Source organism: Carlito syrichta, unplaced genomic scaffold (assembly GCF_000164805.1).
Source record: "Carlito syrichta isolate Samal-C Ts95f unplaced genomic scaffold, Tarsius_syrichta-2.0.1 Scaffold304598, whole genome shotgun sequence".
NCBI classification, from domain to species: Eukaryota; Metazoa; Chordata; class Mammalia; order Primates; family Tarsiidae; genus Carlito; species Carlito syrichta.
This window is the reverse complement of record NW_007248694.1, coordinates 998,544-1,010,628: the sequence shown is the minus strand read 5'-3', so window position 1 is coordinate 1,010,628 and position 12,085 is coordinate 998,544. Positions and strand designations below refer to the sequence as shown.

The following is a 12,085-nucleotide window of genomic DNA, read 5'->3' as shown; positions in this document are numbered from 1 at the left end:
ATGCTGGAGTTCAGTGGCATAATCACTCACTGCAGTCGCTCCAACTCCTGGACTCAAGAGATCCTCCTGTGTCAGCCTCCGGAGTAGATGGAACTATAGGTGCGTGCCACCATACCCTGCTAATTTTTTATTTTTCTTAGAGACAAGGTCTTGCTATGTTGCCTAGGCTGATCTTGAACGCCTGGGCTCAAGGGATCTTCCTGCCTCCACCTCCCAAAGTGCTGGGATTACAGGCCACCTGACCAGCCCCAAGCAGAGACTTCTGATGATGCTGCATTGCAAGAAGCATGGAGCAGGGGTGGAGTAGAGAAGCAGGCTCAATTCAAATTGTAAGTAGGGTTTGGGTTGGGACTTTATCTTGTGGCAGTGGGGAGCCATTGAAGGCTATTGAGCAACAGTGTGACCTGATTACACAGTGACTCATGCAAGGTTACACAGTGCAGCTTCCTGAGGTTCCTCCACTTCTCCCCTCCCCCACCCAATGCTCCTACCTTCGATGTGCTCTTCCTTCTTAGCCTCCAGAGGCCTAGCTCTGGCATTAATCTGAGTCACTAGTTAAAGATGATCACCTCTACTGCCCACCCTTCCACCCCTCCCCAGCCTGGTTCAGCTGTCTTTAGAGGCTCAGCATTTAGAATCTCAACATGCCACACTTGGCAAGTACTGGAGTCACCTTTCAACCCATCCAGCTCAGAGACCCTTGCAGGGGGCGGGGGTTGCAGGGTGAAACTTTATATAAAATTCGATAAGCCCTAGGTTGAGTCATTGCTTCTCCCACACCCCTTCTGTTCACTTGCTCCTCCCCCAGTAAAAGAAATCCAGTCTAGTGGTGGGGGAAGGGAGCTCAGGAGCCGAAGAGCAGGACTCGATGCTAAACCTGGATATTGTGCCCGCAGAATTGTCCATTATCGTTCTCTCTTCAGTGGGCCTGCTTGAGACTGCAAATATGTCCAGGTTAGAAGCTATGGGGAAGAAGAGAAGGGAGAGAAAAAGGACATGAAGAAGAAGAAATATGTTGGTGATTTGGTGTACTTTTTTTGTTTGTTTGTTTTAGAGACCTGGGCTTGCTCTGTTGCCCAGGCTAGAGTGCAGTGTGGCAATCACAGCTCACTGCAGCCTCGAACTCCTAAGCTTGAGCAATCCCCCTGCCTCTCAGCCTCCCGTGTAATTAGGACTGCAGGTACACACTACCACGATCAGCTAATTTTTTTTTATTTTTTGGTCTTGCCCAGGCTGGTTGTGAACTGGCCTCAAGTGATCTTCCCTCCTAGGCCTCTTAAATCTCGGGGATTACAGGCATGAGCTACTACGCCCAGCCCTATATCTTTTAGCCCTCCATCCTATATCTTTTATTCTTCCAAGGAAAAACAAAAGGCTAACATTCCCCACCCCACCCCCTTTTTTTTCAGAGTCTCACTCTGTCACCCAGGCTGGAGTTCAGTGGCACGTTCCCAGCCACTGCAACCTCAACCTGCTGGACTTAGGCAATCCTTCCACCTCAGCCTTCCAAGTAGCTAGAACCACAGGCACACACCACTGTACCTCAAAGTCTTGCCCTTCTCTGTGCCCAGAAGAGTGTGTCCCCCATATCTTTATGGTCCTTCCCTCATTTCAAATCTCTGCCTAGAAATCAGAGAAACCTGTGATCACACTATCCAAACAGCAGCTTCCATTGCCCTCTAGTCCCTTAATCTGCCTCATGAGTCTTCAGAGCACCTACCATACCCTGACATATTTACACTTATGTCTTTATTCATTATCTCCATCCAATAGAATATAAACTCCATGAGGTCAAGGACCTGGTCTGTTTTGTTTATTGCTGTATTCCCAGCGCCTGGGATAGTGCCTGACACATAATAGGCCCCTAACAAATATGTGCTGAATGAGTGAAAAGGAAAATTCAGCTTTCTTTCACTGTGAGGATTGAATACCCTCCTCCGTCTTTCCATCAGCTGCTAAATCCCCCTTGCCCTTCAAAGTCTCACTTCTTTGTTTTCCCTCCAAGGACCACTTCTCTCTCATCTTCCCCAGCCCAGGGGTTGACACAGCTACCCATGCAGTTGCTCCAGCCAGAAACCAGAAGTCATCCTCAACTTCCCTCTCTTTCTTTCACCCCTCACCCCTCACTACTCCAGGGTTCAATTAATCACCAATCCCAGTTTATTCTGCCCTTTAATCACCTCCCAAATCTGCCTACATCTTCCAATCTCCATTATACACCCTTCACACGGGACAGCCTTCCTTTCTTACCTGGGTTACTGCATCAGCCTCCTTATCAGCCTCTCTGCCTCCAGTTTGGTCTCTGACATTGTCTCTGCATTGCAATTGGACTGTTTGGACTGAAGCTCAAATTGCCTGGGTAAACAGATCACTAAGTCCTCAGTGGCCTAAGATAAAGTTCAAGATCTTGTTTGCTTGTTTGGTTTTGAATTGGGATCTCACTCTGTTGCCCAGGCTGGAGTACAGTGGCACACTCACGGCCACTGCAGCCTTGACCTGTTGGGTTCAGGTGATCCTTCCGAGTTTGGACTTGTCTAGAAAACGCCACTGCACTCCAGCCTAGGTGACAGAATAAGACTCCGACTCAAAAAATAAAAATAAAAAAATAAAAATAAAAGAAGGTAGCCTCTGAGACAGAATGGCCCTAGCTCAAGCCACCTCTGCCACTTCCTAGTGATGCAACCTTGGGTAATGTCATTGTAAAATGGAGATAATAATATCTACCTCACAGCTGCTATAAGTAAAATTATAGGTGTTAAAGGACAGTGTAAACACTGCAGAGTTATATAGATGTGAAGACGATTATTTTCCTTCCTGGCATTGTACTCCTGCAGCACTCACAGGCCGTGACCTGCCACTTGTACTTCATTACATCCTGCCTCCAGTGATCTGCTCTCCTAACAGCACGGAAGCCAGCTGGGAGCATGTTTTCTCCAGCTCCTCTGCGTCCCCTGGAGTCAGAGCTTGGTGCTGAGCAAATACAAGCTGTATGTTATTACTTTGATTATAACCAATAAGCAACTACTATGTATTGATCACCTATCATGCACTAAGTACTACATATATTACAGTCATACACTGCATAACGATGTGTCCATGAATGACAGATCATGTATATGACAGTGGACCCATAGATTATAATACCATTTTTTTTTTGAGTTGCAGTCTTACTCTGTAGCCCAGGCTAGAGTGCAGTGGCACACTCACAGCCACTGCAGCATACACCTGCCGGGTTCAGGTGATTCTTCTGCTTCAGCCTTCCAAGTAGCTGGAACTACAGGCATGCACCACCATGGCCGGCTAATTTTTTGATTTATGTAGAGATGTGGTCTCACCATGTTGCCCAGGCTGGTCTCGAACCCCTGGGCTCAGATAATCCTCTTGCCTCAGCCTCCCAAAGTGCTGGGATTAAAGATGTGAGCCACAGTGCCAGCTATAATACCATATTTATACTGTACCTTTTCTATGTATAGGTATGTTTAGATACGCAGATACTAGTGTGCAATGGTTGCCTATAGTATTCAGTATGATAACATGCTGCACAGGTTTATAGCCCAGGAGCAAGATCTACTGTGTATGGTTTTATCATCTAGGTTTGTGTAAATACAGCATTTTGCAGAACATATACTCGTTGTTAAGTAATGCATGACTGTATTTCTAATTCTCAAAACGACCCAAGAGACAGGTAATTTCATCTCCATATGCAACCTGAGTCTTAGAAAAATTAAGTAACTTTTCCAAGGCCACAGAGCTGTTACAATCTTGGGGGTAGAGACCTTGGGAATCTTTCTAGTGCTTTTCCCAGGTTGATGTTAATAGGTTTGTGACTTTCTACCTTTTGGCTCTTCTCTTGGTCATCAGTTGAGCTGAGTCCAGAGAAAAAGTAAAAAAAAAAAAAAAAATCAAACTGGGGGCCTGACAGAGGAAGTGGCTGTCATGCCATAGACTGGACACAAGGACAGGAGGAGACCTTTGAAATGAAAATTAAGATATGACTCCACCCAGAATACAGTCATAAAGCCCTGGTTCTGCAGATGCAGAGGGTGAGAGGTGATCAGGAAAACCCTGAGACCCTGAACATCTTCTAGCAGTGTCACTACTGAACTTCTGCCCATGTCTTATGTGGAAAATAGATCACAGTGGGATCTGATGGCTAGATCACTTTCAGTAAGGGGATGGTCAACTGTTACAGAGTTTCCATCCTCACCAACCAAGAATTTGATGCAGGAGGAGGAGATGCAGGGTTCATAGAGCAACACTAGGTGGCACTGTGAGAGGAGGGTTCACCAAGATCCAATTAGATAGACCCTCGCAATCTGAAGAATTAGAAGAGATTTTAAAGCAAAGACATGTAAACTGCTCCTTTACAGAAGAGATGTGAGGTCCAGAGAAGTTATCCAAGTTGCCTAGTTTTGTGGTTAAGGCAGTACCAGAGACCCAGGTCTGTTTGTTTCTAAGTTTGGTGCACTTAAATTTAATGTTCATCAAATAACATCTACAGCCACTGTTTTGCTAAACTGGTCTGGCCACATGGCTGTATGGCCACCTTGTTTCCTAAGCTTTGGACCCCTCCCCTACCTTGGATACTTGAATCTCCTCTCTCTCTCCAACTTACTTTCTAGATAAACTATATTTTCCAGTCTAAAAAAAAAAATCACATCTACAGCATTCCACTTACTCATGGTGTGATCTTTTTTTTTTGAGTTGGGAGTCTCACTGTGTTGCCCAGGCTGGAGTGCAGTGACACTCTCACGGCCACCCCATCCTCAGCCTGCTGGGCTCAGGTGATTGTCCTGCCTCAGCCTTCCAAGTAGCTGGAACTATAGGAATGTGCCACCACGCCCAGCTGTTTTTTTGATTTATTGTAAAAATGAGGTCTCACCAAGTTGCCCAGGCTGGTCTTGAACCTGTGGGCTCAAGCAATCCTCTCACCTCGCCCTTCCAAAGTGCTGGGATTATATGTGTGAGCCACAGTGTCCTGCCCATGGTGTGATCTTACTCAAGTAACTGATGTCTTTCTGGGCCTTAGTATTCCTGTCCATGGGATGGAGAATTAGTCTCTGTGATGTCAATATAGTAGCCACTAGCCATATGTGGCTATTTGAATTAAAACTAATTAAAATTAAAAATTCAGCTCTCAGAGGTGGATTTGAGGTTTCCTCCCATCTTCTCGTTTGGTGACCATACAATTAAACTCCTTTCTCTGCTGAAAAAAAAAAATTCAGTTTTCAGTCGCACTAAAAACATTTCAAGAGCTCAGTAGACAATTGTGGATAGTAACTATCATATTCGACAGTAGAGATATAGAACATTTCCATTATCACAGTTAGTCCTTTTTATTTTTATCTTTTTTTTTTTTTTTGAGTTGGAGTCTCACTCTGTCACCCAGATTGGAGTGTAGTGGCACACCCCCAGCCACCACAGCCCCGACTTGCTGGGCTCCAGCAATCCTTCCGCCTCAGCCTTCCAAGTAGCCGGAACTATAGGCTCGTGCTACCACGTCTGGCTAATTTGATTTACTGTACAGATAAGGTCTTGCCAAGTTGCCCGGGTGGGTCTCGAACCCACGGGCTCAGGCAATCCACTCGCCTTGGCCTCCCAAAGTGCTGGGATTACAGGCTGAGCCACCAAGCCCGGCCTATTTTTATTTTTTTGAGTGGAGTCTCACTCTGTCGCCCAGGCTGGAGTGCAGTGGCATGCTCACAGTCACCGCAACCTCGACCTGCTGGGTTCAGGTCATCCTTCCACTTCAGCCTTCTAAGTAGCTAGAACTGCAGGCATGGTAGCTCTTGCATGTAATCCCAGCACTTTGGGAGGCAGAGGAAAGAGGATTGCTTGAGTTCAGGGGTTCGAGACCAGCCTGGGTAACTTGGCAAGACTTTGTCTCTACAATAAATGAAAAACCTAGCTGGTTGTGGTGGCATACACTTGTAGTTCCAGCTACTTGGAAGGTTGAGGCAGAAGGATCACCTGAGCACAGCAGGTCAAGGCTGGGGTGGCCGTGAGCATGCCACTGCACTCCAGCCTGGGTGACAGAGTGAGACTCCAACTGAAAAATAAAATTTTATTTTAAATAAAAATAATTAAAAAGGCCAGGCACAGTGACTGAAGCCTGTAATCCCAGCACTTTGGGAAGCCAAAAGGATTTCCTGAGCCTGCAGGTTCAAGACCAGCCTGAGCAACATGGTGAGACCTCATCTCCACAATAAATCACAAAATTAGCTGAGCATGATAGTGCACACCTGTAGTTCCAGCTACCTGTAAGGCTGAGGTGGAAGGATCACCGGAGCCCAGCAGGTGAATGCTGGGGTGTCCATGATTGTGCCACTGCTCTCCAGCCTGGGCGATGGAGTGAGACTCTGACTTCGAAAAGAAAAAAATTTCTCCAGTCCCTGTGAGCAAGTTTCAGTCTTTTTTTTCCCCCCTGTTGTGCTCAGTCGCTCTGTTCTAGAGGTCTCTTTTCTCTACAGTATGGTTCTCAACTGATTTGGGGGAGGAAATATCTTGAGGAGACCACTATGGGAAAAGTCTCTCTACCACTTTCTGTTCCAAATTCATTTTTACTTGTTCCTGTCTCAACAAAAATTGTATGGACTCAATACCACTGAGCTCTGTCGGGGAAAAGAAAAACCTCCCTTTGCTCTGCTGGAAGTTGGAGGGTACTGGGCCCCTGTGTAGTAGTGCATAGAATTCTAGCTTTTTTCCTTCTTTCTCTGTACAGTGGGCTCTGAGAGCTCACTTTGTCTTTATGTGACTATGTACAGTTAGTATTTATTAACATGTATCTGTCTACTTTCTCTTGTTTAAAAAAAGAAAAAATAGCCAGACACGGTGGCTCACGCCTATAATCCCAGCACTTTGGGAGGCGGAGGCGAGAGGATTGCCTTAGTCCAGGTGTTCGAGACTAGCCTGGGCAACATAGCAAGACCTCATCTTTACAATAAATGAAAAAATTAGCTGGGCCTGGTGGCACACACTTGTAGTTCCTCTCGTCTCTGCCTCCCAAAGTGCTGGGATTACAGGCTTGCCACTGTGCCTGCCTGGAGAAAATTTTTTGAAAGGTTGGAATTCATCAACGTTCTATTTGTCATCTTCTCCTTCTTCCTTCTCTCCTTCCCTCCCTTCATCATCATCCTCATCTTCTTCACCTTCATCCTCATCCCCTTCTTCATCAATATCTTCCAATCCTTCTTCTTCATCATCATCCTCCTCCTCTTCTCCTTCTCTTTCTTCCTCATTCACAACAGGATCCAAGAAGTACTATAATGGATTGGGCCAAAAGGCACCGTTGAAGACCCCTCCTAACTCCTCTGCACTGTGTCAGAATGGTCAGTGAACCAGGTAAAGAAGCTCTCTGGCTCCTTATGCTGCCTCTTCCTGCTGACTTTATTCTGTGTTTGACTCGAACGTCTGTTAAATCCTTTCCAGATTTCCATTTGATTTCAGCAGACTTTAAAGATGGATCACCAGCCGGGCTCGGTGGCTCAGCCTGTAATCCCGTGCCTTTGGGAGGCTGAGGTAAGTGGATTGCCTGAGCCCACGGGTCCGAGACCCACCTGGGCAGCGAGACCTCATCTCTACAATAAATCAAAAAATCAGCCGGGCGTGGTAGCGCCTGCCTGTAGTTCCGGCTACTCGGAAGGCTGAGGTGGAAGGATCGCCGGAGCCCAGCAGGTCAAGGCTGCAGTGGCGGGGAGCGGCCAGTGCACTCTAGTCTGGGCGACAGAGTGAGACTCCAACTCAAAAAAATAAATTAATTTAAAAAAAAAGATGGATCACCCATTCTCATTCAGATAAAAAAAAATTTTTTTTTTTGAGTTGGAGTCTACATTAAGTCTGTATATTTCATTTTGTATTTCATCAATACATTCAATTGCTTCTTGCTGCTCTTTTTCTCCTTTTTTTGGCAGACCAGCAGAGGCCCATGTCTCCCCTGGACACAAAGAAGCAAGCAACCTTGATCTCCTCTTCAGAGACTGTGGTGGAGACTGGCATTTGGGGGCCGAATCAGGCCACGAGCCCCCTCAGTCTTCTGGAAGAAACTCAGAAGAACCCAATATAAATTTTAGAATTAGCTTATTCAATTCTATTTTAAAAACCTGTTGGGATTTTGGTTAGAATTACATTGAGTATATTTATCATTTTGGGGAGAAATAATATATTAATATATTAATTTTAAATCTTCTGATCTATGAACATGGTATATTTCTCCATTTATTGAGATCTTTGGTTTCCCTCATCATAGTTTTGTAATTTTCAGCATAATAATCTTGCACATATGGGGCCGGGAACGGTGGCTCATTCCTATAATCCCAACACTTTGGAAGGCTGAGGTGAGAGGATTGTCTGAGTCCACGGGTTTGAGACCAGCCGAGGCAATTTGGCAAGATCTCATCTCTACAATTAAAAAAAAAAAAACTTGCACATATCTTGTTAGATTTATCCTTAAGTATTGTATATTTCTTTTTGCTATCTGTAAATGGTAGGTTTTTTAAAATTTCCATTTCTTTTTTTTTCTTCCTTCCTTCCTTCCTTTCTCTTTCTTTCTTTCAGTTGTAGGGTACATGTGAGAATTTACTACATAGATAAGTTGCATGCAGGTGAGGTTTGACTTCTAGCAAGCCCTCTCTCCCCCTGGTGGTGGACATGGTACCCAATGGGTGGTTGTGTGCCCCGTATTCCTCCTCCCTCCCCCCATTAGCAGTGCTCAGAGTCAGTTGTTCCTGCCTTTGTGCTCATGTGCCCAATGTTTGGAGCCTGCTAATGAGTGAGAACATGCAGTATTCAGTGTTGTTGTTTTTTTTTCTGTGGCAGTATACTCAGAATGATGGTCTCTGGTTGCATCTATCTTGCTGCAAAGGACGTGATTTTGTTTTTCTTTATGACTACATAATATTCCATCATGTATATGTACCACATTTTCTTTATCCAGTCTACTTTTGATGGGCATCTGGATTGGTTTCATGTTTTTGCTATTATGAATAGTGCTGCAATCAACATATATGTGCAGGTGTGTTTTTTTGTAGAGTGATTTATGTTCCTCTGCACATATTCCCAGAATAGGGATTGCTAGATCATACAGTAGCTAAATTTTTAGCATTGTGAGAAAACCCCGCACTGCTTTCTACAGAGGTTGAACTAGCTTACATTCACACCAGCAGTGTAAAAGCGTTCCCTTTTCTCCATAGCCTCACCAACACCTATTGTATTTTGACATTTTAATGATAGCTATCCAGAACGGTGTGAGGTGATAACTTATTGTAATTTTGCTTTGCAACAAATTTCCATTTCTGATTGTTTATATATACAATTGATTTTTTATATCTTAACTTCATACCCTGCACTCTTGTTAAACTTATATAATAGTTCTAGTAGCTTTTTTTCTTTTTCTTTCTTTTTTTTTTGAATCAGAGTCTCATCCTATCACCCAGCCTGAAGTGCAGTGTCATGATCATGGCTCACTACAGTCTTGATCTGCTGGGCTCAGACCATCTTTCCACCTCAGCCTCCCGAGTAGATGGGACTATAGACATGTGACACCATGCCTGGCTAATTTTATTTTATTTTTTTTCTTTTTAAGGACAAGTTTTCACTTTGTTGCCCAGGCAGGTCTCGAACTCCTGGGTTCAAGCGATCCTCCTACCTTGGCCTCCCAAAGTGCTGGGATTACAGATAGGAGCAACCACACTCATCCTCTAGTAGCTTTAGCTACTTTGTATTTTTCTAGTAGGCAATCATGCTGGCTGTGAATACAGACAGTTGTATTTCTTCTTTTCCAATCTATATGCCTTGTATTTCTTTCTTTCTTTTTTCTTTTTTTTTAGTTGGGGCCTCAATCTGTTGCCCAGGCTGGAATGCAGTGGCAAAATCATAACTCACTGCAGCCTCAACCTCCTGGGCTCAGGTGATTCTTCCACCTCAGCCTCCATAGTAGCTAGGACAAAGGTGTGTGTCACCACACTTGGCTAATTTTGGTTTGTTTGTTTTTTTTTTTTTTTGTAGAGACAAGGTCTTACTATGTTGCCCAGGCTGGTCTTGAACTCCTGAGCTCAAGCAATCCTCCCACCTCTGCCTCCAAAGCGCTGGGATTACAAATGTGAATCACCCAGTCACTTTTTTCGTGCTTTACTGCTCTGGTTAGTGTCTTCAGTAAAAGACTGAATAGGAATGATAAGAGGAGACATTTTTCTTGTTCCCAATAATAAAGTGAAGTGAAATTCAGTGTTTTACTATAATTTTTTTTGAGCTGGCATCTCACTCTGTCACCCAGATTAGAGTGCAGTGGCACACACACAGCCACTGCAGCCTCAACCTGCTGGGCTCAGGCAATCCTTCCACCTCAGCCTTCCAAGTAGTTGGAGCTACAGGTGCACACCACCATACCAGTTAATTTTTTTTTTTTTAATTTATTGTAGAGACGAGGTCTTGCCATGTTGCCCAGGCTGGTCTCAAACCCCTGGGCTCCGGCAGTCCTCTCACCTCTGCCTTCCAAAGGGCTGGGATTACAGACATGGGCTACTATACCCAGCAAGTATAATATTAATCATAGTTTTTTTGTAAATGTCAAATGAATGTTGAATTTTGCCAAATGCTTCTGCTGCATCTATTAAAATAGTTGTATGATTTTATTACTTAGTCTGTTAATATGGTGAGTTACATTAATTTATTATATTGTATTGTATTGTATTGTATTGTATTTGTCAGAGTCTCACTCTGTTGCCCAGGCTAGAGTGCAGTGGCATGCTTGTGGCCACTGAAGCCTCAACCTGCTGGGCTCAGGCGATCCTTTCACCTTAGCCTTCCAAGTAACTGGAACCACAGGTATGCACCGCTACACCTAGCTAAATTTTTTTATTTATTGTAGAGACAAGCTGTCGCCAAGTTGCCCAGGCTAGTCTTGAATACCTTTTTTTTTTTTTTTTGAGTTGGAGTCTCACTCTGTCACCCAGGTTGGAGTGCAATGGCACACTCATGGTCACTGCAGCCTTGACCTACTGGGCTCAGGTGATCCTTCTGTCTCAACCTTCCAAGTAGCTGGAACCATAGACATGTGCCACCATGCCTGGCTAATTTTTTTGATTTATTGTAAACAAATTCTTGCCATGTTGCTCAGGCTGGTCTCAAACCCCTGAGCTCAGGCAATTCTCTTGCCTCCACCTCCCAAAGTGCTGGGACTACAGGCTTGAACCACTGAGCCCAGCACACCTAGTTAATTTTTAAAAGCATTTTTGTAGAGACAGGATCTTGCTGTATTGCTCAGGCTGCCTGGTCTCAAACTCCTGGGCTCGGGCAATCCTCTTGCCTCTGCCTCCCAGAGTGTTGGGATTATAGACGTAAGCCACTGTGCACAGCTAGAAAGAGTTTCTATAGAATTTACATTATTTTTTCTCTGAGGATAAGGAAGAATTCACCAGTGAAACCATTTGGGTCTGGAGTTTTCATTGCTGAAAGGTTCTTAACTACAGATTCAATTTATTTAATAGACTACTAATCAAATTATCTATTCTTATGTGAACTTTGGTAGTATATCATTTAAGAAATTTGTCTATTTCATCTGTTATTGCATTTATTGGCATAGAGTTGCTCATAATATTCTCTTATCTTTTTAATATATGTAGGCTGTGTAGTGATGTCCCTTTTTTTATTCTTTTTTTTTTTTTAGTCGGAGTCTCACTCTGTTACTCAGGCTGGAGTACAGTGGCACGCTCACGGTCACTAGAGTCTTGATCTGCTGGGCTCAGGTGATCCTTCTGTCTCAGCCTTCTAAGTAGATGGAACTACAGGTGGGCACTACTATGCCCGGCTTATTTTTTTATTTATTGTAGAGATGAGGTCTCACCAAGTTGCCCAAGCTGGTCTCAAACCCCTGAGCTCAGGCAGTCCTCTTACCTCAGCCTCCCAAAGTACTAGATTACAGGCTTGAGCCACCGCACTCAGCTTCCCTTTTTTATTCTTAATTTTAGTAGTTTGGGTCTTCTTCCTTGTTTTCCTTTATTGTCTGTCTATAAGTTTGCCAATTTTATTGATCTTTTCAAAGAACTAGCTTTAGGCTTTATCAATTTCTTTTATTATTTGGGTATTTTCA

General features: G+C 44.1%; 1 pseudogene; it reads right to left on the bottom strand.

Annotated features, from left to right (window-relative positions):
* Positions 1 to 7,080: 7,080 nt before the first annotated feature.
* Positions 7,081 to 7,995, bottom strand: LOC110595822 (annotated as a pseudogene).
* Positions 7,996 to 12,085: the final 4,090 nt, after the last annotated feature.